Below are 23,484 nucleotides of genomic sequence, written 5' to 3' on the forward strand. Positions count from 1 at the left end.
TATTATCACACTTCTGCCAGCGTGATAAAGCCTGAGAAAATTCAGGGATCTTCTTCCCAAATCGTTTATAGAGACTGTCTGAGTAGATTCAAAATGCTCAATTTCTTTAACATTCAAGAAAAAACTGCAGTCTTTTCAGGTCTTTGAAAGAAGACTCTTCCAAAAGAAAGCCCTGCACTTTATTGAACAATTTGGATATTGGAAATAGTACATACCTCATTTAGATATTCTACTTGGTATTTTATATCAGCTATCACACAGATCAGCATCCTTTAAGTGGGGCCCAAACTACAGGTTGTATTGGAAGCTGTCCTGTGAATTGTTTCATGGTCTCTATATTGGGAGCTCCCACAACTGCAATGGCTCCTTTGAACTACAAATTACTGGGACTGATGATTTTGCTGATTAAAATCTTGGGTAAAAAAGAGGCAGATTTCAAATAGAGGCACATCTTGGGGTTTGAAATCTTTATCTCCCTGATATGACCATCAGGTTCACCATTTCTGAAAAGCAATTATTAGCTTTCTGCTAGGCTCTTATTGAAACTGAATGCCTGGCTATGGAGGCCTGGTAACTCTCTGGCCTCATGTTACCATTTTTGGGGTGGATCAACTCAAACTCATCAAATAAGAATGTGGCAAGGGCCAAGGAAACCTAGCTTGTCAAACGGGAATGATACAATCAAGAGCATAGCTAGATGACCTTGGAACCATCTTGTCTTTACATGAAAGTGGCAGAGATCGCTGTGGAGGAAACCTTATTCCTCATTCAACCATTTGAACCAAATTCACTGGGTGGAGTCATCAGTTGACAGGTTTTTTGATAAAAGCTTGAGCCTGATTGACTGGTGTTTCAGCTAAGCTGCAACTCAATATTGTCCACTGGGCTGCTGTGGCTGTTCCTTTTCAATCTCAGTGGCTGCTAAAAGTGAATGTAGTTGTTCTACTAAGCGGGTAGAACTCAGGGTGATTCTTATCACTCTGGCCCACATTACCCTGAGAAGCCTTGTTACATATTTACGGATTCATCAGCTGCCTTCAGTGGACTAGTTATTTGGTCTGCTTCCCCTCTTTGTTGTCATGTGTTTGTACATCCTTCAGTGAGACACTGACTATCCTTTTCTCCCAGACTATATTTTCATGGATGTTTATATAGCAAACATCTTTGGAAGGCAGAGATATTGTCTTCCTCTGGAGCAAAGTTCACATTTTCTACTTCCAAGTATAGTAACAATCATGTCTCCCTCCAGAGCCATGAGTTAGCCTGCTTTGCAACCCTTATATAAGTTTCAGGTTCCCTAAGCTAGGGGTTCATTCCTGATAACTAATGGCATACACAGGTATTATTTAGCTGTCTTTAGATGTTCTGTGGGAATTGGTCACTCAAGAAACTTGTGCAAGAAAATAATGATGCTTTGGCTACTACTATTGCTATGAGCAATGAACTGTCCCTTGTCTCTGACTCAGGAGTCTCATGTCTTTTGCCAACATTTATGAAACTCTGGCAGGCTAACTAATTAGCTTGTTAATAGGGTAAGAGCTCAGATACTTGAGAATTCATGACAATTATGTTTATTCATTTTTTTAAATTTCTTTTCATGTCAATTTTGTTGATTAAAATTTTCTAGAAAATAATAAAGTTGACTTACAATTTCAATTTTTACATAAAATATTTCATAGTATTAGTCTTACATTTAATCACTACTGCATGTGTAATATTCTTTTATGTTTTTAATATTAGTTATTTATGACATTAAATTCATTAATCTGTCAGAGGTAAGTTGATTTTATTTTATGTTTTGACAGCACTAGCATTTGTTCTTGTGGATTTTTCTTTTCTATTTTATTACTATATCCTTCTAGTTTTCTTTTTTCTACTTTCTTTGAATATATTTTTTGGTGTTTTGAGATGTATATTTAACTCTATCTTCAGTGGTTTTTATTTAGTAAAAATTGCCTTTGACGGTATAAATTCACCTCCAAAAACTGTATGAAATGCATTTTATAAATTTTAATAGACAGTACTTTCATTGTCTTTTGGTTCCAAATAGTTTCGTTTTCTATTGTGACTTTACCTTAACTTGATAACGATTTAGAAAGTCATTTTTAAGCTTCCAAATACTTTATATACTATTAGTATTTCCTTAAGACTTATTGGGAGTTTCTTTATGAATTAATTTCATAATCATATTTTGAAAACATTCCAGTACTTAGAAAACATGTATGTATCTTGTATTTTTGGGATACTGTGTTCTATAATTATCTGTTTGATCACACATGTTAATTTTGTTGTGTAAAGTTACTATAACCTTAGTCATTTTGTGTGCTTGAGTTATCTTCTGAAATAAGTTAAAATAATGCATTATGATTATGGGCTTATAAATTTCTCCTGATAATTCTAAAAATTTTTGCAACCTATATTTTGAAGATACATTATTTGCTATGTGTAAGTTTAAATATCTTCTCAATGGCTTGTTCCCATCATTATTATGTGGTATCCCTATTTATCTGTATTAATTCTTTCTGCCTTAAATTCAATTTTCTGGGATGTTGGTTTTGCTATAACAGCTTTCTTTTTTTAAATATAGATGTTTTCCATTCGTTCATTTTCATTCCTTTATTTTTGGATGGTCTTTAGTAAGCTAAATTGCATCTCCCATACCATTTGATAGTCCTTGCCTCTTAATAAATAAATTTCAGTGATTTTTATTTTTGTAATTACTTATATATTGAGATTTCTTTCAACCATCTTGCTCATGTTTTCTATTTACCATGCTTCTTCTTTGCTTTTTGCCACTTATTTCCTGCTAAATGTTTGATTTATATCATTTTATTCATTTCTTTCCCCCATGGTGATATGAAAAAAATACATGGTACTTCTAGGCATAGTGGTTGTCTTTAAAGTTTTAATATGTATACTTATATAATTCTTTCCAACAAATTTTAAAGTTTTATAGTATTTTTAGCCTCCTTGGGCCTCAGTCATGATCCTAAAAAACTTTAAAAAATAAATATCCTACCACTTAAAAAATAAAAATAAAAAGTAAAATAAAACTTATATTTCATCAGTTTTTTTAAGAGGCAAAATGATGTATTGTCTGAGCAATCAATGCCTTTTTTTACTACATTCTATCATCTGGGTTTATTTTTCTTTTTGGTGAAGTTCATTCTTTAAAACTTATTTTAGTTGGAGGGCTGTGTGTGGTGAGCAGTTTGGTCTTTGATATCTAAATATGTCTTTAATTTTCTCTCACTCTCAAGAGTTTAGCATTGTATAACATTTCTGGTTGATTTTGTTTTTCTTTAGTATTTTGAATAATTTTCCACTGCAGTATTATTTAGGGTGAAGCTTAAGCCAATGTTACAATGAGACCTATCAAATGCATGGTTTTAAAGACGAAAAGAGCTCGCCAGGAGCCACCGGCCTAGGCAGTATTTGGAAGCAGGTTTTTGGCTCCTAGTTCCCTTTCTTGAATAATGGGGGTTCCATTAATGCCTCTGGCTTTACCCGTGTTGGTCTGTACCTATTATGGGAATAGAACTTTTGGAAAACCCTGCTTGTTTTTGAATTCTATAACTCTGCAGGTTACATGTCCTGTCTCACTGTGTTTCTGCTCTATGTTTTTATCACAGAGATGTTTGTCCTTTAATTGATCTCAGTTATGTCTTTCAATTTTCCCTTTCTAGTTTACCCATTATTGCTATGTAATTATAGAATAGGGGACTATCAAAGCAAAAACTTACTCTATTATCTTGATCAGCACCTACCCTACTTACACTTTTTATACAACAGGGGTGTGCTTAAAATAACTGTAGTCAATTTTGAAGACAAAGGGAAGGAAATTACAAAAGGGGAGTCTGGGAGATTTTGTGACTATTAAATGAAATTAAATTCCATAAACATGTCTAGCACAGCAGCTAAAATAGAGAAGGAATTTTTAACTTTCTTATTCTCTTACCTCTCATCTCCTCTCTTCTACCTTTCCTCCAACAGGTTGCAATGGAATGACGTACAGGGAGGAAAGCAGGAGATGTGGCTAATTGGAAACGTATTAATCCTAAGATTCTGAGGATCAGGGTCCTTAGTCCAGTGTCAGATTTTCTGTATTACTTACTACCTATCTGTTTGTATCCCAGCTGTGAATCCAGAACAGACTTGGTGGGAGGGATATCCTAGGAAATAATTTTGTAAGCGAGGTTTCCAAGGCTGTAAGAAGCCTAATTGACACATAAATTCATCAGGAGGGTAACAGAGGCAATGATTTGGAGAAATGGATACATGCAAAGATCAAATCATAAATCAATAGCTTAAATATAGACTGAGATGCTGAAACAAGGACCAGTAAAGTTTATGTTGAGGAATTTACATAGGACTTTAATTCCTGACTCGGTTTCTTATCTAGGACCCAATGAAATTCCCACATTCTTCTGCTTCCTTGCTATACTCCCTAAGAAATGGGCCTACTTTTAAAAAATCCTCTTCATTTATACTATCATCTGCTTTTCACCTTGGTAAGACCTCTTTCTATAAGCTTAACTACAGAATAGTACCTAGGCTGCAAAACAAAGATTTCTTATTGTAATCACAACAAAGGTCATATGTTTTGATTTCTAAGGGACTTTTTTACTAACTATTCTAGGGAAACAAATAGAATAAGGAAAATAATAAACATGAGGGAGTTCCTTAAAAATCTCGTAGAATAACTCTTGATATTTACTTCCTCATTCACTTTTGTTTGTAAATCATAGCACAATAGTGGAAAGAGCCCAGGTTTTTGAGACAGAAAGGCCTGGGCTCAACCTGGCTCCTCACTTATTGCCTCTGTCACCTTGCCCAAAGCCTGTGAGCCTCAGTATTTTTACTGTTAATTATTATTAAACCTATTAAAATCTATTAAATGGTAATAAAATACTTATTTCATGAGGTTGTTGTGAGGACTAAAGAAAATAATATATACATTAACAGTTACAAATTTTCCCTTTTATTTCTGATGTTAACCCTTTCCTCCACACTTGTCAATCTCATTTTATTTTATCTCAGCAAAGTTTAGGTGGATTTTTTTTCCCTAAAATGGCATTCATACTTGAAGAGTGAATCTGGGTCAAATTGTAAGTGCTCCCTTTGTTTCTGAGAACCTGTAGACAGGGTTACTGCTATATTTACATGGTTTTTATAAAGACCTGCCATGAAGACCTGTACATTTCTTTGTTGACAAGATGTACCAAAGGAATGAGAATGTGTGTGCAAAATGTGTCTCACGGGAGCCGATCCTTGAACATTGGTATATATTAAGGTGACCTTTTCATCCAGTGTCAGTATTACAGGGCAGTATAGGTGTGGCTTCTTAAATGTATCATGTTTTTAAAAGCCTTTCTTTAAAGAACTTCATGTAGGAAAAGGAGCCTTTGAAATTATAGGCAGCAAGGCACTTAACTTTTATTCACTGTATTCCAGGGGCAATTCATCTCCAGGAGAATTTCTAAAGCTCATAATTCTAAGAATTGGTATATATCTATTGAATGTGACCTTGATAGCTTGATCTCAGCCCCACACTATGAGTTTGTGAGGAATGAATGGAACCAAAGCAATGAAGACTTGAGTTTCTCCATCAAACATTTGTTGAACTTCTAACTAGCCTGAGTCCAGGGGAGCTGAATAGCTGTCTTTCTATGCTTTGTGTTATTATGTATAATGTATGTTTCAACTGCAATGCTACCTCCTTGGCTGACCTTGAAACTTAGCAAAAAAGTTTTATAAGCTCATCTCATCATTTCAAAACTCCATTGCTTAAAAATTACTCAACTGCTTTACTAAGAGTTGGCTTGATTTTCTTTACTCACTGAGATCTGAAGAACTGCCAAGTTGAAATTTTATAGCTTTAGAAGTTATTTTATATATATATGAAATAATATATGTATATAAAAGACATATATATAAAATATACATATTTATATATAAAACATACATATATAGAGTATATAAAAATATACATATATATATAAAATAACCTCTAAATCTATAAAATTTAGTTGTGTGTATATCCATATAATTTTGAATATCTATAAAATAATATATATGTATACACTCACACAAATACATATATATGGCAAGCTGGCAAAAAAGTTGTTGTTCTTTCCTGAGCTCATATTTATTTCATAGGCAGTTAAATAGCTTTAAAACTATAGATAAACATAGGTTAACTACACAAAACTGTGATAATCACATTGGCCAATATTTGGAAAAAACAAATCTGAGCATCAAGCTATTTAGCTTTAACTATCATCATCTATTTTCCATATCACACAATTATGGGGGGGAGCATTAGTCAATAAGAAAATAATTGGATTCCATCTTACAATGTGACCTCAGAAAGATATTGAGAATACACTTTTTATACACTAACATGTGTTTATAAACAACTTTATAATATTGAAGTGATTTGCTTTGTTTTATACTTTTTCATGAATGTTACTAGTGATGTGCTAGTAAATGTTTAATATGTGGCTCTCAGGGTGGAGAAAATTCTGATTTGTAGCATATGACAATTTTGCTCCACTATGGCTGATGTTAACCAGCATGCGAAAGCTCTTAAAATTTAACAATCATCTCTCAGAAGCTAAACACGTCACTAAAGTATTTGGTTTACTTCCGTGAGGTGATAAAAGTTTATGAAGACGTCTTATTTGATAATGTTTTTAATAACTACATGGTGTATATAAAAATAAATTTGAAGTATTGTTTTATATTTTAATGTATGTTTTTATTATATTTTATATTTATACTTTATATTCATATATTTATTTAGATGACTAAAACCCAAAGCCTAAATTGTACCTCAATATATCACTATCTTATTTTTTCGTTGCTAAATAGTGACAAAGAGAATATGTTGTGTTTTTTTTCCTTGTAATGGACTATTTTATTCTGGAAATGATTTTAGTATGCCGATCAATTTTTTTTTAAACATAAGATACTTAATTTTTACAATTTGATAGCTTCCCTACAAGTCTGTGATTCCAAATATTAGGGAAGAAAAGAGGCTTCATCCTGTCTTCTGAGACCTATCAAGGTTTGAAATGCCACGGCTTCTGAAACTAACCTAGCTGTTGGAAGGCTAGCTAAGGGATTCTGTAAGGACTCTGGTATTTTAAAGGAACAAATGAACTCATATTTTTGGGGCATGTTGATAGTTGGTCTGTACCTCTCAAATTTCTGCCTCAGTATTGAAAACACCAGCAAGACTTGAATCTTTTGGTTAATGGATGATTGCTGATGTTGCTTTTTTGTCATTCCTTAGTACTTACCCAAGCCATGGTCCTTTACTAAACAACTCTAGGCTGTTTCCTTTTATTTCTTGAACCAATAAAAAATTGCTTCTGCAATGAAGAGCCTTACTTGTTCTAATTAGTGGGATACGGAAGGGTCAGGTGTCATCCACAGCCTTGGCATGGTTGCCTAGTTCTTTGTTTAATCTATCAGGTCACAAACCCCTGAATATGATGAAAACCTGGGTGGCCCACTTTCATGAGCTCTTCTAGAATTTGGAAATTTCCTGATTGTACCATGCTCCTGTAAACCAGAAAGTGTTGGAAGCAGGTATCAATCAATTCGAGGTGTATTCTGCCAAGGTTGTAGACACATCGAGGAAAAAGAAATACACATCACAGGAGGATCTGTGAGTTGTGCTTTTTCCAAAGAGACTTTTGGGAACTTCAATATTTAAAAATGAGAAAGAGCAAGCAGAAGGGGAAGAAGAAAAAGGAGTGAGGGTAGGCAATGAGGCAAGTGGTTGCATTCTTGAGAGGCTCTGATTCGTGCTCAGCAAATCTACATTTTACATGTGAAAAGACAAAGTACAGGAAAAAGTCAATCATGCAGTCATCTTGCACACGGTACATCCACATTTTACATAAGATAAAGTAAACATGTGAAATTATAGCTATCTGTTTGGGGACAAAGGTAAGCAGTTTTTGCAAGATTTTGTTCCCAAGCTTAACTTTCCCTTTGGCATAGTGCATTTAGAGTCCTGAGATTCCATTTTCTTTCTCTATTATCTAGGCCCTTGGATATTCTGTTTCTTTTCTCTGAAAACAATTATCCCTTTTCCATGATTGGCTAACTTTACTTATCTTTTAATTCTCAGCTTAGTCATCTAAAAATGTTCTAGGATGGGGTAACTCTGTAATTCCAAGTAAGATGCGCCTACCGTGTACCCTCATTATTTCATGCATCTGCTGATATTCTTATTCCCTATGTCTGTCTCTCTCAACTAGTCTCACCTGTGTTGCTGCAGGAACTGTGTCAGTCTTAGTTTTGTTGTTCATCAGTATCTTGCATGTTGCCTGGCACACAGTAAGTTTCTAAGAAAAGTTTGTTTAATAAATGAGTGGAGGACTTGGGCATTCCCTGGAAAGAGATGTGGTTTTCTTGACCTGCAATGAAAGCTAGTTACCTCATAATTCTCATTTCCTCTTAGTGTGTGATACCTTTTCTGGTAGAAAAGTCCTTGTAGGTAGACTGTGGTTAGTTAAGAGCTTATAGATCCATCCTAATTTTTCAGCAGAGCCTATTCTGACAGTCAACTAACTCAATTGCTTCCAATTGAGATCTGGTGACTTTATAACATTGGTTTGGATAGGAAGGAACAATACAGATGGTCCCCAACTTATCAATGGCTTATACTTACAATTTTTTGGCTTTATAGTGGAGTGAGAGCAATAAGCATGCAATAGGAACTGGGTACCCATGCACTCATTCTGCTTTTCACTTTAAGTATAGTATTCAATAAATTATAAGATTCAACACTTTATCATAAAATAGAGTTTGTGTTTGATGATTTTGCCCAACTGCAGGCTAATGTAAGTGTACATTCAAGGTAGGCTAGCCTAACTATGATGTTTGGTAGATTCAGTGTATTAAAAACATTTTCAACTTAACAATATTTTGTACTTATAATGGGTTTATCAGGATGCCCATTATATGTTGAGAAGCATGTATATTAAATGGTGAGGTCAGGGGGAAGCAAAAGTATGTCGCTTTAATGAGTCAATATGTACAAAAAAGAAACTCAAACAGACTCAACTTGACAGGATTTCTGAGATAATGTTACCTAGAATGTATTTTACAATTTAAAATGTGTTTGGTAACACAGTATTGCAATTTTAGTAGTCAAATTGCTTTAGAAAAAAAGTCAAAATCAATTATAAGGTGGTCTAACAGGTTAAAAAGTTACTGATCTAGAGAGTCTCAAATTCCTTGGAGTGAATGGCTTTAAATATAATAACATTCAGTATCTTCATATTGCCTTTTTTTTTCAACTAGACATTGTATTGTCTGGCTAAAATTGTTACAGGTGATAGCCTATGTGGTTATATTGCCAAACTCTTGAAAATATTGTAGAAATAGAAAATTACACATGCACACAAACACACATGCATCCATACATATGGGCATGTTAATGAAATTTGTTTTTATTCAATCATTGTAAGAAAGTTTAATTACATCAAAAGCTACACACCTCAGTTAATTGTCGATGATTCAATCATTGTAAGAAAGTTTAATTACATCAAAAGCTACACACCTCAGTTAATTGTCGATGAAGAGTCTTGGAAGATTAGAAATCTGTGTAACAGGTGCTTTACAAAGACAAGACATGTTTAAGGTGTTACATCTTAATATCTAATGCAACTAATGCCATTTGTATATTTCCTAGTGTTTTTTCTACTAAATATGCTTTTATGCTTTTTTGTCATCATAGACAAGATACATGTTTTTATGTTATATTTTTCATATAATCATTCATGTAAACAAACTAGAGTACTGGCAAATTCTTTAGGTCCTCAGACTGTAGTTTTTAATTTATGATAGTCTTAGGAGTAAAATTTGAGAATTGAGGTCTGTTTGGATGTACAAAGATCTTGTTTGCCTTGAGCAATTTTATGGGGCTGTGGAAATTGAAAAAAAATGGATAACTGGAAAATAAAACACGCAGCAACTACTTACATGGTTTGCAACAAAGGAAGGCAGCAGAGAAAGTTTTAAATCCCCAAAAGACTCATTTAGCTTTAAATAAAACACCAATTTCTATTTCTTTCTCAAATTTAAATTAAAGCAGGTATTTAAAATTATCTGTATTATCTGTATTTTGTTACAAAAATAATTCTGCATTTAGAAAACTACCCTTGGGTGGTTGTTATATTTCTCCATTTCAGATTGTATACTTTTATCAGGTGCAGTAATAACATTTACGATTTTTTTAATTCCTAAGAATTCAAAATCCTTACTTAGAATTGAATTATAATACTTTATTTGACTGTGATATGTGCTACTTGTGATGGTCTGAGCGTTAGAAAAGCACACAGACACTCATACACAAACAAGAATAAAAATTTAGCACAGCAGGGCCAAGATGACCAGCTAGAAGCAGCCATCATCAGAGGCTCCCATTGAAAAGAACCATAATAGTGTATGAATACTGTACCAGCATCCAAGGTATCCAGGTCCTCTCATCAGAACTGACTAGGCAGCTGGCATGATCTAAGGACAGGAAGGAAGAACAGTGTGGTACAGCGGCCTACCTGAGAGCCACACCGGGCAGGGGAGCCCCCACCCCCAAGTCAAGGAAGGTGGTGAGTGAGCATGCTACCCAGCCAGGGAAACCATGCTTTTTCCACAGAACTGTGCAACCCACAGGTCAGAAAATCCCACTCGCGAACCCATGCCACTGAGGCCTAGGGTCCCAACCCTGGAGCTGCACAGATTCTCAACAGCCTCTCTGCTAGAATCTGCTTGAGCCTATCATGTTCCCAGTGGGAGGGGTGACCAGAAGCACAGCTGTGGCTGCCTGCCATCTAAGCCCTTTGAGCTCCTTGGGGGAGGGGCAGCAGCCAGCACTGGGACTGATAACTGCCCAATATGCTAAGTTCCCTGGGCAGGGGAAGGGCGGCAGCCATCTCTATAGCTCCAGGCCATGCTTTCCCCCTGCTGGAGCCAGGGAGGCAGGTCAGCTTGGTCTCAAGAGGTGTCCCCCACAGCCCAACATACTAGCTGTGGCACACCGTGGCCAGAGTACCTCTTCAAGCCTGACCCTAACTCATCCTTTCCCGTTGGGTAGGGCCTCCCTGCAGGAACTCCAACAACTCCAGCAAGGGCCTCAGGGACAGAGCCCTGATCTCCCTGGGCCTGAGCCCCCAGTGGGAGGGGTGGCCACAGTCTCTGTGGACCAGCAGATTTAGCTTTTCCTCCTGGTAGTTCTGAGGAATCTGGGAAACACAGACGAGTGGGTTTCCCCCAAGCAAAGCACGCCCCCTCCACCAAGGGACAGTCAAAGTGCTACGTAAAGTGGGTCCTGCTCTCCATGCCAGCCAACTGGGTGAGACCCTCCAACAGGGGTTGTCAGACACCCTCTACAGGAGCAATTCTACTGGCATCAGGTTGGTGTCCCTTGAGATCAGAGATCCCAGAAGAAGGAGCAGGCACCTATCTTTGCTGTTCTCCAGTCTCCTTGAGTGACATCTCCAGGCATGGGAAATACAGAGAATACCACTAAGATGTTCCATGAGAAGATTGACCCAAGACACATACTCATCAGACTCTCCAAGGTTGAAATAAGGAAAAAATGTTAAGGACAGCCAGAGAGAAAGCCTAGGTCACCTACAAAGGAAAGCCCATCAGACTAATAGCAGACATCTCAGCAGGAACCCTACAAGCCAGAAGAGATTAGGGGACAATAATCAACATTCTTAAAGGAAAGAATTTTCAACTGAGAATTTCATATTCAGCCAAACTAAGCTTCATGAGAGAAGGAGAAATAAAATCCTGACAAGGAAATTCTGAGAGATTGTGTCACCACCAGGCCTGCCTTGCAAGAGTTCCTAAAGGAAGCACTAAGTATGGAAAGGAAAAACCTATACCAGCCACTGCAAAAACACCAAAATATAAAGACCAATGACACTATGAAGAAACTGCATCAAATAGTGTGCAAAATGACCAGATAGCATCATGATGACAGGATGAAATTCACACATAACGATATTAACTTTAAATGTAAATGGGCTAAATGTACCAATTAAAAGACACAGACTGGCACACTGGATAAAGAGTCAAGACTCATTGGTGTGCTGTATTCAGGAGACCCATCTCACATGCAAAGACACACATAGGCTCAAAATATAGGGATGGTGGAAAATTTACCAAGGAAATGGAAAGTGAAAAAAAAAAAGCAATCCTAGTTTCTGGCAAAAAAGACTTTAAACCAACAAAGATCAGAAAAGACAAAGAAGGGCATTACGTAATGGGAAAGGGATCGATGCAACAAGAAGAGTTAACTATCCTAAATATATATGCACCCAATACAGGGCACCCAGATTCATAAAACAAGTTCTTAGAGACCTACAAAGAGACTTAGACTCCCACACAATAATACAGGGAGACTTTAACACCCTACTATCAATATTGGACAGATCAACAAGACAGAAAATTAACAAAGATATTCAGGACTTGTACTCAACTCTGGATCAAGTGGACCTAATAGACATCTACAGAACTCTCCACCCCAAATCAACAGAATATACATTCTTCTCAGTGCCACATGGCACTTATTCTAAAATCAACCACATAATGGGAAGTAAAACACTCCTCAGCAAATGCAAAAGAATGGAATTAATAATAAACAGTCTCTCAGACCACAGTGTAATCAAATTAGAACTTAGGAATAAGAAACTCACTCAAAACCACATAATTACATGGAAATTGAACAACCTGCTCTTTAATGACTCTTGGGTAAATAATGAAATTAAGACAGAATTAAATAAGTTCTTTGAAACCAATGAGAACAAAGAGACAACTTACCAGAATCTCTAGGACAGAGCTGAAGCAGTGATAAGGGGAAAATTTATAGAAATAAATGCCCACATCAGAAAGCTAGGAAGATCTCAAATTGACACCCTAACATCACAATTAAAAGAGCTAGAGAGGAAAGAGCAAACTAATCCAAAAGCTAGCAGGAGACAAGAAATAACTAAGATCAGAGCAGAATTGAAGGAGATAGAGACACTAAAAACCCTCCAAAAAATCAGTGAATCCAGGAGCTTGTATCTTACAAAAAATAATAAAATAGAATGCTAGATAGACTAATAAAGAAGACAAGAGAGAAGAATCAAATAGACACAATAAAAAATAATAAAAAGGATATCACCACTGACCCCACAGAAATACAAACTACCATCAGAAAGTACCGTAAACACCTCTACACAAATAATCTAGAAAATGTAGAAACGGATAAATTCCTTGACACTTACACCCTCCCAAGACTAAATCAGGAAGAAGTCGAATCCCTGAATAGATCAATAACAAGTTCTGAAATTGAGGCAGTAATTTATATCCTACCAACTAAAAAACGCCCAGGACCAGATAGATTCACCGCCGAATTCTACCAGAGGTGCAGAAAGGAGCTGGGACCATTTCTTCTGAAGCTATTCCAAACAGTTGAAAGGAGGGACTCCTCTTTAACTCATTTTATGAATCCAGCATCATCCTGATACCAAAACCTGGAAGAGACAGCAAAAAAAGAAAACATCAGACCAATATCCTTGATGAACATTGATGTGAAAATCCTCAATAAGATACTGGCAAACCAAATCCAGCAGCACATCAAAAAACTTGTCCGCCATGATCAAGTCGTCTTCATCCCTGGGATGCAAGGCTAGTTCAACATATACAAATGAATAAACATAATCCATCACATAAACAGAACCAATGACAAAAACCACATTGAGATATGATTATCTCAATAGGTGTAGAAAAGACCTTTGATAAAATTCAACATCCCTTCATGTTAAAAATTCTCAATAAACTAGGTATTGATGGAACATATCTCAAAATAATAAGAGATATTTATGACAAAACCACAGCCAATATCATATTCAATGCTCAAAAGCTGGAAGAATTCCCTTTGAAAACTGGTACAAGACAAGGATACCCTCTCTCAACACTCCTGTTCAACATAGTATTGGAAGTCTGGCAACCACAATCAGGCAAGAATAAAGTAATAAAGCATATTCAGATAGGAAGAGAGGAAGTTAAATTGTCTCTGTTTGCAGATGACATGATTGTGTATTTAGAAAACCCCATCATTGGGGAACATCACACACTGGCGCCTGTCGTGGGATTAGGGGACCGGAGAGGGATAGCATTAGGAGATATACCTAATGTAAATGATGAGTTAATGGGTGCAGCACACCAACATGGCACATGTATACATATGTAACAAACCTGCACGTTGTGCACATGTACTCTAGAACTTAAAGTATAATTAAAAAAAAGAAAATTGCCATTCTAATTGGAGTGAGATGATATATCATTGTGGTTTGACTGGCATTTCCCTGATGATTTGTGATGTTGAGCATTTTTGCATATACTTTGACCAATTAAATATCTTATTTTGTGAGGTGTCTGTTCAGATCTTTTCCCCATTTTTTAATCTGATTATTTGTTTTTTTGCTATTGGGTTGCTTGGGTTCCCTACATGTTCTGAATATTAGCCCTTGTCAAATGCATGGTTTGCAACCCATTCTGTGGGTTGTTTCTTTACTCTGTTGATTGTTTCTTTTGCTGTAATAAGCTTTTTAATTTGGATGTAACCTCATTTGTCTATTTAGCTCTTGTTGCCTGTGTTTTTGAGGCCTCATCCAAAGAATTCTTGCCCAGACCAATGTCATGAAGCATTCCGGTATGTTTTATTCTAGTAGTTTCATAGTTGTTTCAGGTCTTCCATGTAAGTCTTTAATCCATTTTGAGTTGATTTTTATAAGAGGTAAACTAAAATAGTGGTTTTCAGAGACCAGGGAGAAAAGCGGGGGTATGAGAGAGGTTGGCCAATATACAAATTACAGTTAAATAGGAAGAACAAGTTCTGATGTTCTATTGCACAACAGGGAATATAGTTAACAATAATATATATTTCAAAACAGCTAGAAGAGAGGATTTTGAATATTCTTATCACAAAGAAATGACAAGAATTTGAGGAGATGGATAAGCTAATTCCCGATTTAATCATTACATAATTTATATATATATCAAAACATCTCACTGTACCTCATGAATATGCACAATTATGTGTCCACTAAAGGTAAAATAAAACTTCAAACAAACAAATAAACAAACAAAAAAGAAAACCCCACCATCTCAGCCCAAAATCTTCTTAAGCTGATAAGCAACTTCAGCGAAGTCTCAGGATTCAAAATCAATGTGTAAAAATCACAAGCATTCCTTTACACCAACAATAGACAAGCAGAGAGCCAAATCATGAATGAATTCCCATTCACAATTGCTACAAAGAGAATAAAATACCTAGGAATACAGCTAACAAGGGGCATGAGGGACCTCTTCAAGGAAAACTACAAACCACTGCTCAAGGAAATAAAAGAGGACACAAACAAAAGGAAAAACATTCTATCCTCATGGATAGGAAGAATCAATATCATGAAAATGGCCATACTGCCCAAAGTAGTTTATAGATTAAATGTTATTTGCATCAAACTACCATTGACATTCTTCACAGAATTAGAAAAAACTACTTTAAATTTCATACAGAATCAAAGAAGACCCTAAGTAGCCAAGACAATTCTAAGCAAAAAGAACAAAGCTGGGGGCATCATGCTACCTGACTTCACAGTATAGTACAGGGCTATAGTAACCAAAACAGCATGGTACTGGTACCAAAACAGACTTGCAGACTAATGAAACAGAACAGCGACCTCAGAAATAACACCACACATCTACAACCATCTGATCTTTGACAAACCGGACAATAAACAATGGGGAAAGATCTCCTATTCAATAAATGGTGCTGGGAAAACTGGCTAGCCATATTCAGAAAAGTGAAACTGGACCCCTTCCTTATACCTTATACAAAAAATAACTCAAGATGGATTAAATATAAAGCCCCAAACCATAAAAACCCTAGAGAAAACCTAGGCAATAACATTCAGGACATAGGCATGGGCAAAAACTTCATGATGAAAATGCCAAAAGCAATTGCAACAAAAGCTAAAATCAACAAATGGGATCTAATTAAACTAAGGAGCTTCTGCACAGCAAAAGAAACTATCATCAGAGTGAACAGATAACCTACAGAATGGGAAAAAATTTTTGCAATCTACCCACCTGACAAAGGTCTACTATCCAGAATCTACAAGGAACTTAAACAAATTTACAAGAAAAAACAAACAATCGTATCAAAAAATGGGCAAAGGACATGAACAGACACTTCTCAAAAGAAGACATTTATGCAGCCAACAAATATATGAAAAAAGCTCAACATCACTGTTCATTAGAGAAATGCAAATCAAAACCACAATGAAATGCCATCTCATGCCAGTCAGAATGGCAATTATTAAAAGGTCAAGAAACAATAGATGCTGGTGTGGCTGTGGAGAAATAGGAAGACTTTTGCACTGTTGGTGGGAATGTAAATTAGTTCAACCACCATGGAAGACAGTGTGGTGATTCCTCAAGGATCCAGAACCAGAAATACCATTTGACCCAGCAATCTCATTACTGGGTATGTACCCAAAGGATTATAAGTCATTCTACTGTAAAGACACATGCACAGGTATGTTTATTGCAGCACTATTTGCAATAGCAAAGACATGGAACCAACCCAAATGCCCATCAACGATAGGCTGGATAAAGAAAATGTGATACGTAATACACCAGGAATACCTTGTAGTCATAAAAAGGAATGAGATCATGTCCTTTGCAGGAACATGGATGAAGCTGGAAGCCATCATCCTCAGCAAACTACCACAGGAACAGAAAACCAAACACTGCATGTTCTCACTAGTAAGTGGGAGTTGAATAATGAGAACACATGGACATGGGGAGGGGAAAAACACACACCAGGGCCTATTGGGAGGTGGAAGGAGAGGGGAGGGAACTTAAAGGATGGGTCAATAGGTGCAGCAAACCACCAGGTCACACATATACCTATGTAACAAACCGGCATGTTCTGCACATGTATCCTGGAACTTAAAGTAATTAAAAAAAGATTAGTAATGCTAGTATTGTTAATGAAAGGGTAATCTTTAGGACTAAATTTGATTGTTCTTTCCATTTGATCAAAATTAACTCTTGTTTTCCCTAGTATTTCTATAAGAAAATTAAGGTTATGTCTCCTTTGAGTTGTTTAAAATGTTAAATTAACATATAAAAAATCATGATTAGTTTTTCAATATTCTCGGGGATCCCTCTTGTCTTTTCCTGGTTAGTTGGTTATTTCATGAAGTTACTGTTACGTTCAGCTGATTAAAACTGTATAAAAATATCAGTGTAGCAATCTGGGTTCTCAGCAGGAATGGTAAAAAAGTTGTGCTGTACATTTGCCATCATTCACCCCTCCTGAGCTTCTGTCAGACAATGATAATCAGTTATGGAGCATTTTCCAATTGGGCTTGATATTGAGTCGTTGCAGTTGGCACTTCAGTCAAAACATATTTGCTGGCTTGATGCAAACCACGAATTGGATTTCCAACCCTGGTTGGCTGCCTTGCTTGGGAGAGAAAGTATAGTCAGGGTTAATACAAATGTATTGCCTCTACTAGAAAATCGATTCTGAGAGCTTGCTCTGCTGATATATAATCAGAACTGCAGCTGTGTATATAAAGGACAGGATGCTACTAATGACTCAAACTGAGAAGGCTTTATTGGAGCCAATATATATGCATGAATCCAACTTACAGAGGACTCAGCCAACCTTACCCCCAGCTCTGGCAAAATATTATCAGGACAGCAGGGAGTGGGGACTCCCCCTTTTATCAAATGATTAACTTGAGATTTGAGGCAAGTTATTGAAGTAGAAAAACAGAGAGAATCTGTATGGTGGCTGAAGCCAGTGTATTAAAATATTTTTTTCTCTCAGAAAAATTCAGCTCCATACTTATGCCAGATGCCCTTGTTAATTAGTAGTATCTTATGCTAATGTCACTATGCTCTTTTGCTAACCACACCTGACAGACATTTTTAACTGCATTTACTTTTTATTTCTTTTTTTTTTTTTTTTTTGAGATGGAGTCTTGCTCTGTCATCCAGGTTGGAATGCAATGGCATGATCTTGGCTCACTGCAAACTCTATCTCCTGGGCTCAAGCAATTCTCATGCCTCAGCCTCTCAAGTAGCTAGGATTACAGGTGCCTGCCACCACGCCTGGCTAATTGCTGTGTTTTTAGTAGAGAGGGAGTTTCGCCATGTTGGCCAGGCTGGTTTCAAACTCCTGACCTCAGGTGATCTGCCAGCCTCGACCTCCCAAAGTTCTGGGATTACAGGTGTGAGCCACCGCTCCCAGCCTGCATTAACTTTTAGAAATAAAAGCTTAAAACCGATAGCTATCTGTGACTTAGGCACCTTGTGGTCCTTACTGGTGAAGATTGTGCAATTTTACATGTTCTGACCAGATACTAGTACCCTCTGTACACTTAATCAATGTTAAATAAAACATAAGGCTTTTTAGCATATTTATGTCCACTGACTGTTGCCTTCGTGCTTTCCTTTTTATAAGCTTTAGGATATTCTCTTAGAGCAACTAACCAGGACAATTGCATTATCTATAATCATTAGTTTCTCCCTGATTCACTGCTTATAATTGACGTCACTACATTTACTTAAATTAATTTTGAAAAAAGATGTAGTGATTGAATATAGCCAGTTAAGTGAACCAGCCAGAATGAACAGTGATTAGTAATGGACAAAGATAATTTTATGCATTGTGATAATTACTGCAATGCTTTCCTATCAAATGACCCTTTTAATTTCTTTCTTTTTCACTAATTGGCAGGCTCCTTCTGCAAGTATTTTCAGAATAGAGTGTTTATTTTAAAACTATTTGAGTAAAATCAGTTGTGACATTCATTTTTATTTATCCTAACAATGCATGGAGACAAATAGATGAAATAACTATATTTCTAAATGATCTATCCCCCTCACCATCTCCAATCACAGTTTGTACTCCCTCTTGTGAAGTTTTTTGGTCACTATCTCAATGTCACCTGGCAGGTTTGGTGCTGACCCACAGCAAAATTTTCCACAATTGATCCATCTCACCTTCCAATGACTATTAATAACAGAGCATCAGTCCTACTCAGTAGAATATATTCTTCCATAAAACAAACTTTTTCTGTTGTTTTTCACTTTTCAGTGCCATTACCAATGTCATGGATGGGGCTTAAGGCTATGGTGAAGAGCTATTGTGATATCAGAATATAGCATTCTTCTCAGGTCACCTATGAAAAAGCAACCTGTCTTAATTATTCAAATCAATTTTCTGCTTCTGATCTTGAGTCCATCTGACAGTTGGGCTACAATGTTAGGCACTGTAACGTTCACATCATTTTCACCTCTTTTGTTTACTTCTCACAGTGTTTCTGTAAGGTTCAGTAACTTTGGGATTGTGTGGTTTTTGTTGGCATTTTCATTTGGTAGTTCTGGCTATATGCCTCAAAATCAAAATAACCTATTAGTCAAATGAAAAGAATAGTTGAAAGTTGAAGACTGGTCCCGAAGTACAAAGACATGAGTTTACCTCTGGATTCTTCCAATTACTGGATGTGTGACTTTTGTTTAGGATCTTGGGGTCTCAGTTTCTTTAAGTTTAGTAATACTCATTTAAGAAGGCAGTTATGAGAATCTGTTGAAATCACGTAGGCAAAAATGCTGTGTAAACAAAAGAATTATATTTAGCAGCTTGGTTGACTCCTGTATTTCACGTACAAATGCACTTTTTGAGGTATATTGAGAGAATTCCCGATAATTGATTTGTAATTTGCTCAGGGTCGCAAACAGTTTCTGTAATGGCGATATACCAATTTAAGATTTTAGATTTTTTCCCTTTCTGTAGAATTTGATTTCCATGTTAGTTCCATATTTATTCCAAATGTCCTGATTATCTCTGCATTTCCTTCTAATAGGGACTAAGGACAAAAAAGGGGCCATTCTATAAGAGTAAATACAAAAGAATATTTATGGCTAAGCCTTTCCTAACTTACACTCTCAAATTCTGTTGTTTGACCAAAGTAATATATTTCAACTGGGATGCTCTTTGCTTAACTGGTAACTTAGAAGCATAGAATTGTAGAATGTCAATCAAGGAAAGAACCTTAAAGATCAACTCTTTCTTTGGTTACTAGGGAGAGAATGTATTCTCCACTTGCAGAAACATAACGGCATTGCCCTGTGTGGCAACAGTATATCTGCTACCAAAGAAATAGTTATAAAAGCACTGAGTTACATTTAGTTTTAAAAATCAGAAAAATATAGTAGCCTTTCAAAGCATTGCTAATTTTCTGCCTACTCTCTGTGACCCGTTCTGGTTATTGCCAGCTTGACTATGAAATTTCAGAGTGATTATTCACTTTGGGAAACACACTTGCTTCTCTTAACCGAGTACTTTTTAATTCCCTTACCAATGGCAAGGAATTATTCCATCTTTGTTCGTTTGTATCATCATTCTAACATTTTCCAATGCTGCCCTGAAAAAATATCCCTACACATTCAAGATATTAGAATCTCTTTTCTTTTTCATTTACTTGGAGCATTTGAGGGATGAATGCTGTCTGCTCTTGTGATTGTGACTCCCTTCATGCTGTCCATGCTCACAGCGCTTTAACATACATATGTAAAGCAATATTATCCCAGCTCTTACAAGTCTAGGCAACATTTTACCGTCACTGCAATAAATACAGACTTTTTTGAAGGGCTACCAATCTTGGTTCCTTTTGTGAAGACATATTTATGCATTTACTGTGTTCATGAGAGTCTATTACACTCATTCTAAAGAAATAAGTGGTCATATACAAATGCTTTAATTTTTTCCCCAATGAATCATAAATTTTTCCCTCCTTTCAAATGAAAACCTTTTTTTACTACTAGACCTGGGGAAAGGAATAGGCCATCAGAAATTCTTAGTTTACTATTATTTCTTCTTTAAAATGAAGAGAAATGGTACCAATTGGACTTGTATTTCTGTGACTGATACAGATGATCAGATGATTTATTAAATTAGGCTAGGTAAAACTAATTTACCCACTATGATGTCAATAGTTATTCTGTCATAAATATTAATCTATAGTATTTTCCTAGAAATGTGACAGCAGAATTCATCCTTTTATTTAAAAAAAATATTGAGTATGGTTCTGTTAGTTTTCTATGGCTGCTTTTAACAAATTACTACATACTTAATGGCTTAAATGAACAAAGTTGTTCTTTCATAGGTCTGGAGGTCAGAAACGTAAAAGAGATTGGTGAGACTTTGTTCCATCTGGGACTTTAAAGGAAAATCTTTGTCCTTGACTTTTCTTGTAAATGCCACCCTCATTCCTTGGCTCATGTACTTGTATTACCCCAACCTCTGTTTCCTATTATCTCATCTCCTTCTCTGATTCCGATCCTCTGCCTTCCTCTTATGAAAGTCCTTGTGATTTTATTGGACTAGTCCAGGATTATCCCTCCATATCAAGGTTCTTAACTTAATTACATCTGCAAAGTCACTTTTGCCATGTAAGGTAAGATATTCACCTATTCTTGGAATTATGATGTGGTCATCTTTGGAAGCCATTATTCTGTCTACCACAATGGTAATAAAAATATATGTTTATAAAAGATAACATTTTTTATTTTTTAGTATTTTTATATTTTTTAACTTTTAGGTTCTGGGGTACATGTGCAGGTTTGTTATATAGGTAAACATGTCATGAGGGTTTGTTGTACAGATTATTTCATCACTCAGGTATTAAGCTTAGTATCCATTAATTATTTTTTCCTGATCCTCTCCCTCCTCCCACCCTCCATCCTTCAGTAGTCCCCAGTGTGTGTTATTTACCACTATGTGTCCATGGATAACACTAAATTTAAGTGGGAAACTTATTCCAAATGATCACCACTGATATGTCAAAAACAGTAGTCAAAATGTAAAAACCTTTTTTTTTTTTCCTTTTTCTGAGACCATCGTAGTAACAAGTTTAGGCAAAAGCAATTTTATTTAAATCAATCTTGCTGAATAAGATTAGGGAAAAAAGACATAATTATGTTAGCATATTCCAGGCCTTGCAAATCGTAAAGGAAAAGTTTGTCACTTTTTTTACACAATGACTAGAAGCAAAAGGCACTTGCACAGGCTGACTACTTCCAGAGGGAGAGAAATGAGTGTAATTTCGGCTTTGTAAAACATTGACTTTTTTCTGTCTTAATGGAGGCCTATACACATGAACCACCCTGTTCGTGTGGGCAGGATTGTGCTCACCTGACTGACCACTAAAGGAAGCACTTGCCTCGGGTAATTACATGAACCAGAAAAAACATTCAGCCCTCTGAAAATGTTCCAAACAACATTTTTAAATGATCCAACTATATCTTGTAATTGGTATTTTCAAAAACCTTGAAAATATCTCTGCCACTATGGCAACTCACTGCAGCATCTGTAATAATGACCTTCTACAGAACATGATTAATGAGTTTTACTTTTTCCTTTATCTAGAAGTAAAATAGTCCACAGTTTTAAATGGCTCTCTTATATAAACATGTAATTATTCTATTGTCACTGTTCAGTTTTGAAATGATATCTGAAAGTATGTACTAAAATAATTCAATGATTTTGGGAACCAAATGAAATGAAGGCCATAAGAAGGGTACGTTTTCATAAAGATTAAACACAAAAGTATTAAATCTTTATCATAGTTAAGCAGAGGAGGTGGAAAAGATAGTTTAAGACACTTCCAATAGTCTCTTTTAGAGAAATTTTTGTGGAAACCTAACACAACGTGAGATTAATGTATAGGAGGTGTGAGGTCCACCTTGATGGAGTTGGGTAGAGTCAAGATTGTGAGAGGGAGGTAAGTTCTGTCTTGGTTATACGCAGTGACAACCCATTCTGGATCTATTTTACAGTGATGTATAATCTTCCTGACATATAGTATGTAGTTAATGAGTATTTCCACAATAAAATAAGAAAATAGCTAAATGAGGTGTTAATGGGTGCAGCACACCAACATGGCACATGTATACTACATATGTAACAAACCTGCACGTTGTCCACATGTACCTTAAAACTTAAAGTATAATAACAATAAAATAAAAAAAACACAAAATATATGTATTTGAAACAGAAAAAAAAAAAAACCTAGGGGATGGGGCTACTAGTGCTTAGATCACTCCAAGCTTTGCTTTTCAACACATATAAATATATGTGAATTAAGCTGAGGCTTCAGAAGGAATGTGTTTAATTTGTCTAAAAATAGTTAAAATTATATAACAGGATTATTTGTTTCTGAATTCTAATACTCTATATGAAAGAAAGAAGTAATATTAAAGGCTAGAGAAATAAGGATGGATTTTAAAATGAATGTAATATAACTTTATATTTTTATTCTTATATAATGTGGCTCTGTGTTCTTTTAAGAATATAGTCAATCAGAATTGATTAATACAAATACAATATAA

This window comes from Symphalangus syndactylus, chromosome 6 (genome assembly GCF_028878055.3).
Source record: "Symphalangus syndactylus isolate Jambi chromosome 6, NHGRI_mSymSyn1-v2.1_pri, whole genome shotgun sequence".
Lineage (NCBI taxonomy): Eukaryota > Metazoa > Chordata > Mammalia > Primates > Hylobatidae > Symphalangus > Symphalangus syndactylus.